This window comes from Amphibalanus amphitrite, unplaced genomic scaffold, assembly GCF_019059575.1.
Source record: "Amphibalanus amphitrite isolate SeventyFive unplaced genomic scaffold, NRLGWU_Aamphi_draft 000523F_arrow, whole genome shotgun sequence".
Classification (NCBI taxonomy): domain Eukaryota; kingdom Metazoa; phylum Arthropoda; class Thecostraca; order Balanomorpha; family Balanidae; genus Amphibalanus; species Amphibalanus amphitrite.
In genome coordinates, this window is record NW_024882017.1 from 30,379 (window position 1) to 42,622 (window position 12,244).

At 44.7% G+C, this 12,244-nt stretch overlaps 1 long non-coding RNA gene across 1 annotated transcript; it reads right to left on the minus strand.

The window, feature by feature from the left end:
• Positions 1 to 2,305: 2,305 nt before the first annotated feature.
• LOC122393209 lies at positions 2,306 to 6,956 on the minus strand. Its single transcript, XR_006258659.1, has 3 exons — positions 5,239 to 6,956; positions 3,388 to 3,472; positions 2,306 to 3,024 (listed from the first exon to the last, which is right to left on the minus strand). It is a non-coding gene; the product is annotated as an uncharacterized LOC122393209 (long non-coding RNA).
• Positions 6,957 to 12,244: the final 5,288 nt, after the last annotated feature.

The following is a 12,244-nucleotide window of genomic DNA, read 5'->3' on the forward strand; positions in this document are numbered from 1 at the left end:
CAAGAAAATTTGTGCGGAAATGTTAGCATTTCTATTTATGGAACAAGCGTTTCCATTTTTGGAACAGAAGAGTAGTCAAAATTGGAAACGTTTCCAATAAAAGAAATGTCTCCATAAATGAATCAAAGATACCACAGTGCGCCGGACTATTATCAGCATTAATTGAGCTATTAGGGGTGGCATATGTCGATATCACATAAGACACCAAAATGCAAATTACTCTGCAAGGAAGTATCCATAGCTCCATAGCAACCACCTAGCAACGTGAATCAAAGCTGTAAACAACTCGCGTTTGTCTCAGATGCGCATTTTTCGGAGCATATAACCAGAATCTGTTATCCTCGGCGTCATAAGTTGCAAAACAGAGTGACCATTTGACTATCAATAAGGACGATTTTTGCGAAATTCATGTTTCTTGCCTAACTACCTTTCGAAAAAGTTAACAGACGCTAAACAAATTAGTCGAGCCGACGAAGATGGTCGAGCGTGGGGCAGGGCAGCGTCAAACTCACCGTGTCTGTTCTTCCCGAGTCTTCAAAGTCTTCTAGCGAAACCAAGCACAGAAAACTCACAAGTTTCAATGAAATTAGACAGCAACAATGTCTAACGAAACTTTAAAATAATATCTTTTAACTTCTCTTACAATTGACACCTCAATCAACAGCCGGATCCGTCAATGGTCCCGACCAACCGACGACAAGATTCCTATAGGTTCCTAAAGATAAGGTTGGGCCAGGCAGTCACGTGACAGTTTCTGCTTGGTGTTTGAGTTGTGCCATCGTGGTTTATCGATATCTTTAAACAATACTTAGACAAAATGTAGCTGAATATGTTAACATATATTTTGAAAAAAAAAATAATTTTATTTAATAAACAGAAATAAGCAAAAAACAAAAGTTTTGGCCTAAGCGTAAAACTCTTATTTATGTAATACTCTTGACATTGCTTTGCATTGAAGATTCAGGCTAGAAAATTTTTCATACCCATTATAGGTATAATACAATTTATGCAATACTCATTTCTATGCTAAGATTGCTCTAGCGTATCCGGCAAATAAAATGGGCATAGGTATAAATACGCATAAAAAATAAGTTAACATAGACTTGGGTATAACCACGGATCACATACTGCCCGGGCCTATAAGGTGTCACATAAGGTGATCCGTGGTATAACTAATGGTCAGAAGAGGGCAAGCAGCGCGCTTGGGATGAGGCGTTCTCTAAGACGTCCCAGCAGCGTCTGCTGGATGGGGCAAACCAGGTGGTCCGGGTGCGTCTTCTTGCTGCCGCAGAGCCCCACACCGCCGCCTGGGTGCAAGCCCTCCCAGTCACCAGTCTGGGACTCCACCTGGAGGACGAAACCGTCCGGGTAGCAGTGGCGCTGCGACTCGGGGCACCGGTATGTGAACCGCCCAACTGCCAGCTCTGCCGTCGTCCTGCTGATCGACTGGGCTACCACGGTCTCTCCTGTGCCAAGAGTGCTGGCCGCCACGCACGTCACGCCAACCTTAATGACGTGCTGCGGCGGGCACTCAGCAGCACAGGGCTCGAGAGTGTTTTAGAGCCCACCGGCCTTGACAGAGGTGACGGCCGACGTCCCAATGGGATAACGCTCTTCCCTTTCAGCCGAGGAATGAGCCTGATATGGGACGCCACCTGCTGCGACACCTTCTCTGCAACTGCTGTCATCAGCTCTGCCTTGAGTCCTGGTAGCGCCGCTAGATGTGTGAAGAAATAGACATCTGACAATTGGCTGACTTCCCTGCCTCCCGGCCGCTACTCAGGTCCACCACTCGCCGTTGTCAGTGCACGGGTTTCTAGCAAGCTCCAGCCTAGTATTGATCTTATTCAGTATTTACGGTACGAAGATTTGATAACGGAATGTGACGTTTCCACATCATGCTTGATGGTTGAAGTTTGCAACGTTAACAACTACCAAGTCAAGTCGCAGCCCCAGTCATCTGGCACGTCTCTGTCATCGAATAAAGCCAATGAACAAGAAAGTTATTATTTTCCAGCATAAATGAAAATATATAACACTGCTACAGGCGGTACGCGGATGTCATGCACCTTACACACAACGATTCAATCGAATAAAAACTGGATTAACCATAAATAATAACAGTACAGCACTGGATTAACCATAAATAATAACAGTACAGCACCAAACACTTGAGATGCACATTATAGTACTTTAGAATTTAGATGCACAGAGGAGTAATGAGACTAAAAGTTTTAGCACGCCCTATCTTAAAAAATATTGAACGAGATATTTCCACAGTGCAAAAACAAAACCGAAATCCGACAAAAAAACGATTCCAGGTTCAATGTCCACAGATTTAAAAACAAAACTTTCAAGTGCCCCCAATGTAAAAAAAAATGACCAAAGACGGAATTGTAACAAAGAATAAATAAAGATATGTGCGGCAAACGAAGAGCGGCACTGGACGAGCGTCTGCTCAAAGTAGGCGCCCAGAGTTACTCCTTAGCCCAGCGGGCAGCAGCAAATGAATTACAGCCAAAGGAAGAATATGCATTAGTCTATTAAGGCTCATCGCACCATGACGAGGCACAGCTCGGATAACGCGATTCGCCTGCGTCCTCCAGGCGAGAAGCACCTCGAGTAGGCTGCCGTGTCTTGACCAACTGCCGCATCCGTCGTCCGCGCCGCAGGCCTCCCAGCGGCCATGTTCCAACGGAGCCGTGAGCTTCACCGTCTCCCGCTCCGCCTCTACAAGGTGGATGGAGGCCTGGCCGGACGGGTGGCACAAGGACATCTGGAGCTCCTGCTGCCGGGCCCGGTGGAAGGAGTAGATCGCCGCTCCGCGGTCGACATCCACCAGCTCCGAGCCGGCCACCAGTCCAGCTCGGAGTAGTGCCTCCATCGCATCGGCCGTCGACCGGCGTGGGGCCCGGATGTGACTAGTGCAGCTCCGTGGGGTGCCCTGCCGCGCTCTGCCGAGTGTGCAGAGAGCAGGTAGACTGGTGGCGGTGAAGGAAACAAGCTGTTACCTTCTTTTGGGATCTGTAAAGAAGCATTCCACTAAAAACTACAACCAAAACGTTTTCCATATTTTTTACAGAACACAATGCAGTAGCCCAAATAGATATGAAGTATGTGAAGACAACAGTCTACTGCCATTAGATAACTGATCCTGATGGACAAATACTTTAGATACTAGTATATCATAAGGTGGTTCAAAGGCACACTTTGCAGCTCCAGTAAAAAATCACTGTTTTTCATACTTCATACTGTAAGGGGAAAGGGTGGGGTGGGGATGCAGCCAAGAGTGCATCATATAGGGTTGTAGTCTCCCCGCCGTATACGGAGGGGAGACCCATACCAGAACGTAGATTGTGAAACAATGTAAGTGTCTGCCAATATTACCTTTTCCAGAAGAGTTGAAAAACAGCAATGGGTCAGCTCTTGTGATAAGCACCATGCAGTGTTGGCTGCACTTCAATCTTGTCTCCTGTAAAAAAAAAAAACAGTATCACTGTATGATTGACAGTTTGATTGCATTTCCTTCAAGCTGCAACATCTCCATTTTAGACATTTTCAGTTCCCACTTGCGCACGGCACCCTACTAACCGGTCTCTAGCGATGTGCCAAATCTGAGCACAATCGGCCCGGCCGTTCTCGAGATCTAGAAGCGTCACCCTGCACATGTGCACGTGCAGTTGCACCCCAACCGTGACACATTTAAACACATTGCCCGGTGGGTGCCTACATCCTTTTTATAATGTAGTTATTGTCATTACAATCAAGTTGTACCGTGCTATTGTCATTACAACAAAAGTGACACCTCTCTGTTTTACACGTGTCACGTGCAGTGGGGGTTACCCGCATGCATTGTCCATAGTAAAATACTTCTAAGAAGGGCACACACTACCCCACACAAAAAACCGCAAGTGTAACGGTCCAGTGGCTGCGGAGATATAAGTCGTACAAAAACGTCCCTACAGCGGCCGGCCGCTAATATTTAGCATTAAATTCGTGTCTCATCCTTCTATGGGAGGTATCCCCGTCACCTGTTCGTATACTGTCTGAGCGAAGGCCATATATGGGTGTGAGCTCAAATCTCGGTAATGTCGTGCTTTTATACTAAATTTCTCGAAAACGGCACGGTGACTGGCCATGTCATGTCCGGCCGCCACCCAGCCGCCCGCCGCGCCTGGCCGGGCTGCTGCTTCGCCGGCCGGGTGGCGCGGGCGGCCCTCCTGGCTCCCGCCCGTCTGGGATGCGCTCCCCATCCGCAGGGCGTCGGCGGCGCCCAAGAGGCACAAGAATAACGGCGGTGTTGCGGGCGGCTTGTGGGGTTACGGTGCCGCGCTCCTTCCCCGGCCCCTCGCCGTCCGTCCCCCCTCCCCGGTGCCGTTTTCTTCCAGGGGAGGCGCCCCGGCCGCCGTGCTGGGGCGTAACGCAGTCCGTGCTTTTAGCACAGCAAAATATCCACCCAGGCTAGATTAAAGTCACAACAACCTAGGATTAAGAGTGGCTACAGACTTCAGACTTTATGCAGACTTAACATTGAGGTATTATATGTGCAACTAAATGACACACATGGTGTTTGTTCTAACCTTCTCAACAGAAAGTGGACGTGTCAGGACAGCACCCCTTGGTGACCATTATACTCAAGGGGTGTAGGAACTGATTCCCCAGGGGTGAAGCGATAGAAGCAAAAACATGAGTCACTAGTTCCCTCCTGTGTCTTCCCTCCAGCAGGGAAAAATATATGCGTGATGCCCAATGTGACTGATAACTGCATATCATAAAGCTGGAAATATTGTACAAAGTTGTGACAACACAAGCAAACTATGCATGTCACTGCTCTTGTTATTGCTATATGAGACCCCACAAGACACAAAAATATGCATGGTAAAAAGGGGCAACAATACATATACAATACATTCAAATGTAGCTTGTCAAAAAAATGATTATGAATTTCACTACATCAAAAGTGAATGAAATTAAGTGATAATCAAAGACTCTGGAAAAGAAGATCAGCATAACTACATATGTCTTGTTTCCAAAGCTAAAGTATGATCCTCAATGTTGCAAAAGTTGCTTGGCTTTTACAATAATGAACAATACAATAACTTTGAATAAAAAACAACATATGGTAAACACACTTCAAGGACATCCCAAGATCCATCCAACAATTGACATGCCTGTTTGGAATGCTGTTAAACATGCTATGATCTTCACAGAATAGGTAAAATCAACTCAAAATATTACCTTCTTTTATTACAAATAAAATCTTCCCATGAAATTCATTATTGTCACTGCAGAGCTTATTCAGTCAATTAGAGACTGTGCAGAGACTTCATCATTCAAACAATCAGAGAATCAATGTGCAGAGACTAACACTTTACAATCTAGTGACTTATCACAAACATCTTTTATGCTACAAGCTTATGCTTACTCAACACTTTTTCATGACTCAAATATGGTGGTGTTCATTTATTGTCACTGCAGAGCTTATTCAGTCAATTAGAGACTGTGCAGAGACTTCATCATTCAAACAATCAGAGAATCAATGTGCAGAGACTAACACTTTACAATCTAGTGACTTATCACAAACATCTTTTATGCTACAAGCTTATGCTTACTTTTATGCTACAAGCTTATGCTTACTCAACACTTTTTCATGACTCAAATATGGTGGTGTTCATTTATTGTCACTGCAGAGCTTATTCAGTCAATTAGAGACTGTGCAGAGACTTCATCATTCAAACAATCAGAGAATCAATGTGCAGAGACTAACACTTTACAATCTAGTGACTTATCACAAACATCTTTTATGCTACAAGCTTAAATATGCATGGTAAAAAGGGGCAACAATACATATACAATACATTCAAATGTAGCTTGTCAAAAAAATGATTATGAATTTCACTACATCAAAAGTGAATGAAATTAAGTGATAATCAAAGACTCTGGAAAAGAAGATCAGCATAACTACATATGTCTTGTTTCCAAAGCTAAAGTATGATCCTCAATGTTGCAAAAGTTGCTTGGCTTTTACAATAATGAACAATACAATAACTTTGAATAAAAAACAACATATGGTAAACACACTTCAAGGACATCCCAAGATCCATCCAACAATTGACATGCCTGTTTGGAATGCTGTTAAACATGCTATGATCTTCACAGAATAGGTAAAATCAACTCAAAATATTACCTTCTTTTATTACAAATAAAATCTTCCCATGAAATTCATTATTGTCACTGCAGAGCTTATTCAGTCAATTAGAGACTGTGCAGAGACTTCATCATTCAAACAATCAGAGAATCAATGTGCAGAGACTAACACTTTACAATCTAGTGACTTATCACAAACATCTTTTATGCTACAAGCTTATGCTTATTCAACACTTTTTCATGACTCAAATATGGTGGTGTTCATTTATTGTCACTGCAGAGCTTATTCAGTCAATTAGAGACTGTGCAGAGACTTCATCATTCAAACAATCAGAGAATCAATGTGCAGAGACTAACACTTTACAATCTAGTGACTTATCACAAACATCTTTTATGCTACAAGCTTATGCTTACTTTTATGCTACAAGCTTATGCTTACTCAACACTTTTTCATGACTCAAATATGGTGGTGTTCATTTATTGTCACTGCAGAGCTTATTCAGTCAATTAGAGACTGTGCAGAGACTTCATCATTCAAACAATCAGAGAATCAATGTGCAGAGACTAACACTTTACAATCTAGTGACTTATCACAAACATCTTTTATGCTACAAGCTTATGCTTACTCAACACTTTTTCATGACTCAAATATGGTGGTGTTCATTTAAAGTGAAAACACTCATCCAGCACTAAGCAGATTATTTCTAAGCTCGTTTAAGTCCCAATTTCTGCTATATTTCGCTTGGAGTCACTTCATAGTTTGAACTCAAGGTGCCTTGTGGATTTACCTCAGGTATGTAGGTAAATCCACAAGGATTTATGGACTTTACCTCAGTTATGTAGCTGCTCCCTCAATTTAAGTTTCTCGTTAAATTTCATTGAGGCGTTGCAAGATGGGCTGTAGCCGAATTCTCTTCCCTGTTTAGTATGCTTACTCAACACTTTTTCATGACTCAAATATGGTGGTGTTCATTTAAATCTTTTATGCTACAAGCTTATGCTTACTCAACACTTTTTCATGACTCAAATATGGTGGTGTTCATTTAAAGTGAAAACACTCATCCAGCACTAAGCAGATTATTTCTAAGCTCGTTTAAGTCCCAATTTCTGCTATATTTCGCTTGGAGTCACTTCATAGTTTGAACTCAAGGTGCCTTGTGGATTTACCTCAGGTATGTAGGTAAATCCACAAGGATTTATGGACTTTACCTCAGTTATGTAGCTGCTCCCTCAATTTAAGTTTCTCGTTAAATTTCATTGAGGCGTTGCAAGATGGGCTGTAGCCGAATTCTCTTCCCTGTTTAGTATGCTTACTCAACACTTTTTCATGACTCAAATATGGTGGTGTTCATTTAAAGTGAAAACACTCATCCAGCACTAAGCAGATTATTTCTAAGCTCGTTTAAGTCCCAATTTCTGCTATATTTCGCTTGGAGTCACTTCATAGTTTGAACTCAAGGTGCCTTGTGGATTTACCTCAGGTATGTAGGTAAATCCACAAGGATTTATGGACTTTACCTCAGTTATGTAGCTGCTCCCTCAATTTAAGTTTCTCGTTAAATTTCATTGAGGCGTTGCAAGATGGGCTGTAGCCGAATTCTCTTCCCTGTTTAGCTGATGCTCATAATACCTGAACATTTTTAATTCCAATTTTTGTAGCTGTTAACAATTGGTAAAGGCCCATGTACCTAGACAACAATGACTTTACAGAGGAAACCCCTGGCTGTGTTTCATGGGCGCGCTGCCAGCCGCTGCCAGCGCATTCCGCGAGCTAGTGTCAACCTCAGGTAGTGTTGGAGGTATAGGCTTGTTGATGTCTCTATGGAAGCCAAAAGCGGCTGGCAGAGTGCCGCAATACACCACCCTTATTTTTGCACAATAATGCTGTGATAACTGTTCCTGCAAAAAATATAAGGTGAAGTGAAGTAAAATCAGGTCAAACATTAATATATACCCAAAAATAGCAGTGTATGGAGTACCTATATTCACATTACCAATAATATGATGCACAACAGGCCATAGAAAACCATATGGTGGTGTTCATTTAAAGTGAAAACACTCATCCAGCACTAAGCAGATTATTTCTAAGCTCGTTTAAGTCCCAATTTCTGCTATATTTCGCTTGGAGTCACTTCATAGTTTGAACTCAAGGTGCCTTGTGGATTTACCTCAGGTATGTAGGTAAATCCACAAGGATTTATGGACTTTACCTCAGTTATGTAGCTGCTCCCTCAATTTAAGTTTCTCGTTAAATTTCATTGAGGCGTTGCAAGATGGGCTGTAGCCGAATTCTCTTCCCTGTTTAGCTGATGCTCATAATACCTGAACATTTTTAATTCCAATTTTTGTAGCTGTTAACAATTGGTAAAGGCCCATGTACCTAGACAACAATGACTTTACAGAGGAAACCCCTGGCTGTGTTTCATGGGCGCGCTGCCAGCCGCTGCCAGCGCATTCCGCGAGCTAGTGTCAACCTCAGGTAGTGTTGGAGGTATAGGCTTGTTGATGTCTCTATGGAAGCCAAAAGCGGCTGGCAGAGTGCCGCAATACACCACCCTTATTTTTGCACAATAATGCTGTGATAACTGTTCCTGCAAAAAATATAAGGTGAAGTGAAGTAAAATCAGGTCAAACATTAATATATACCCAAAAATAGCAGTGTATGGAGTACCTATATTCACATTACCAATAATATGATGCACAACAGGCCATAGAAAACCAGTGAATGTTGAATTGTACCCCAATTTCAATATCAATATGGCACTTGGCAATAACAGTAAAACACACCATTTTTTATGTTAAATCAACAGAGAAAACTCCTGAACATAAAAAATGATCAGAATGTATAATCAGGATAATAGTATAAATAAAAATCGACGACATCAGCGCCTATCACCGCCCTTGCACATTCACCACTCCCCATTCCACGCACAGATTGTTTACCCCCTTGGTTTACCCCGTGTTCGCAGTCTCCTTGACGACGGAGATTCTATACGCCCACTGACCAATCACGTTCAAGATCAGCGGGGCTCGGCCGCAGTTCTCGAACGCTATTGGCCAGATTAAGCAGGACCTTCGTCGTCAGGAAAACTGTGAACACGGTGTTACATATTTCGCTATGGTAACAAAAGCGCCAGAATTGACTACCAGAATTGGATCCGAAGGTCAAATGGGTCACGTGACTGACAAGTTCAGATGGACAACACCTGGAAAACGGCACAACGTGCAATAACGTTCTATATATCATTGGAAAGAGCATCAAAAGTTGTATAACCTATCAACTTTTCACTTAAATATATCTATAACGTAAAAAGTTATAAAGCAGCAAAGACGCTCCCGTTGACTTTGCATGTTAAAAAAATTCTTCTTTAAACGAGCTCAAAAAGAACAAACGAATTCTGACAGCTTAACGAAGCATAACAACATGTTCTATGGTCTTTTCTCAACAAGTCCTGAAAGTTTAAACAAAATCGTATCATATGATTTTGTGCAATGAGCGAATGAAAATGCCTCTGCAAAAACGCCCATTGACTTAACATGGGGAGCGAAAAAAGTTCAACTTTAAACTCGTGCAACTCAAGTTAACGAATTCTGACGGGTATACGGTGCACACTGGCGTGTAGCAGAACGTGTTTGGCATAAAATGCTGGGAAGAAAACCACCTCCTTCTTGGCTCGTTTTCCCGCCATTGGCGATCGCGCAAAAAGTGTCCAAAACCCCATTGACTTAACATGGGGAAAATGCAATTGCACGTGGCACGCGCAATGATTTTTGTTGCGAGTAGCGACCGGTACCATCAGGTAGATCACCTGCAAAAGTCTATACCCTGAAATTTTTACGATCCTAAACGCAAAACTCTAGGCCCCAATCAAGTTGCCCCAATTCGCGGCCAGACTTGCAAAACATAGCCCGGAGAACGACCGCTCCGGTTGTTTTTCAATAGAAAAACACAATTCTAACGAATAGTGTTTGTCTTTTCAAACAACCTGCGGTTACACCCTGCACGTGCGCACGTGCAAGCTGTGTCCAATTGCATTGTGCATGGGACGCTATTCGCCGGTGTCTAGCGGTGTACCAAATTCGAGCTCAATCGGCCCAGCCGTTTTCAAGATCTTGAAACGACCCCTCCACGTGCGCACGTGCAGTTGCATCTAAACCGTGACACATGGAATTACATACTAACTGACTTGTGCACGGCACCCTACTGATCGATCTCTAGATGTTTGCCGAATTTGAGTGCAATCGGTCCAGCCGTTCTTGAGATCTGGAAGCGTCACCCTGCACGTGCGCACGTGCAAGATGGGTCCAAACTGACTTGCGCACGGCACCCTACTAATCGGTCTCTAGCGGTGTACCAAATTTGAACTCAATCGGCCCGGCCGTTCTCGAGATCTGGAAGCGTCACCCTGCACGTGCGCACGTGCAGTTGCACCCCAATCGTGGCACATGGAAATACATACTAAATGACTGCAACCTACTGATCGGTATCAAGCGTTATGCCAAATTTGAACACAATCGGTCCAGCCGTTCTCGAGATCTGGAAGCGTCGCCCTGCACGTGCGCACGTGCAGTTGCACCCCTACCAAGACACATGGAAATGCATCGCCTGGAAAGTGTCTACCTCCATGCCAAGTTTTAGCGCAATCGGCCCAGTAATTACTGCGAGCTATTGCGCTTATTACAAAACAGGCACCTCTTGGCTTTGCACGTGGAACGTGCGTTAGGGGTCACCCATATGCATCGAGAGTAGCACACTATGTGAAAGAAGGGAAAAAGCTACCCCACACAAAAAACCGCACGTGTATCAGCCCAGTGGTTGCCGAGATATAAGTCGTACAAAAACGTCCCCACGGCGGCCGGCCGCTATTTAGCAGTAAAATCGTGTCGCATCCTTCTATGGGAGGTATTCCCGTCACCTGTTCGTATACTGTCTGAGCAAAGGCCATACGTTACGGTCCAAATTCCATAGTGAGGCGGACATACGAATTTACGAGAGTTTAGCGACGAAATGATTCACTTAATTGTTAAGTAATGGGTATCATTAGGTAGACCATAAATTTTATCTAGCATCTCACCGTAGATGAGATGCTTTTTTGAGCGGGAAAAACTTCGGTGTGATTGGAATCATGTGTTCTCAGTGTTCTACTACTTGCCCTGCATCTGCATTGAAGTCACCAGACCTGTGAGTGAACTGATCTGGATATTATTCATTGTTTAAAATTTTTGGTACCCGTCACCCGTGCTGCTGTCGTGAAGCCACCAGAAAATTCATCGTAGAGACGCAATCATTGTCAGTTGAAGATTGATGCATTTTTGAAAGACGCATCCAACGGTGTTATTTTTATGCGTCTATCTGCTCTCGCTTGCAAGAAAATCGCCAATATCTGCAGGACTATTTCCTTTCCGACGCGGATGCTTTCAACGACTTCTCCGCCCTCTGCCAACCGCCCTCGGTTGTCATGGCGACCAACCCCTACCGGGACCGGCCGGCGCCTGAGACGCCGGTAGCCGGCTAAACGAACAATGCCGGCCGACCCTTCCCCCCTGCCCCGGCGGCCCGCTCGGCGCGGCCGCCGCGCGGGCTGGCGCGCTCGGCGTGCGAGGGGACATGGGAGCAGCGGACAGCTGACTGCTTCCGGCACTGGGGCCCCGAACGGGTCTCGCCGTGTAGAGTGCCAAACACCGGCCAGCGACCACCGACGGGACGATCACACTGCTGAATCTGCCAGACGTGCATACGACCGGGCACATCTGATGGCGGTGCGTGACCGACTAAGCAACGACACCACTCGTGAAGTAGCCGAGACTATCCGGCGCAGTCTTCCCGCGTATCTCATCCGCTGTCTTAATCGATCACGCCCCCTCAGCCCTGCGGAAGCGGCATGTGGACCCCGCCCCGCATCGAGGACTCTCCAGTCCAGCCGGCCGACCGACCCGCCCAAATTGCTGATCGGCGCCCTAAATATTCAAAGTATCAAACCCAAACTTCAAGAGCTGACCTGCGAACTCGCTCGTCGCAACTACGACGTAATGGTGCTTTCCGAGACCTGGCTACGTCCGTCTACCCCGAAACGCCTCCTGGTCATTCCGGGCTACT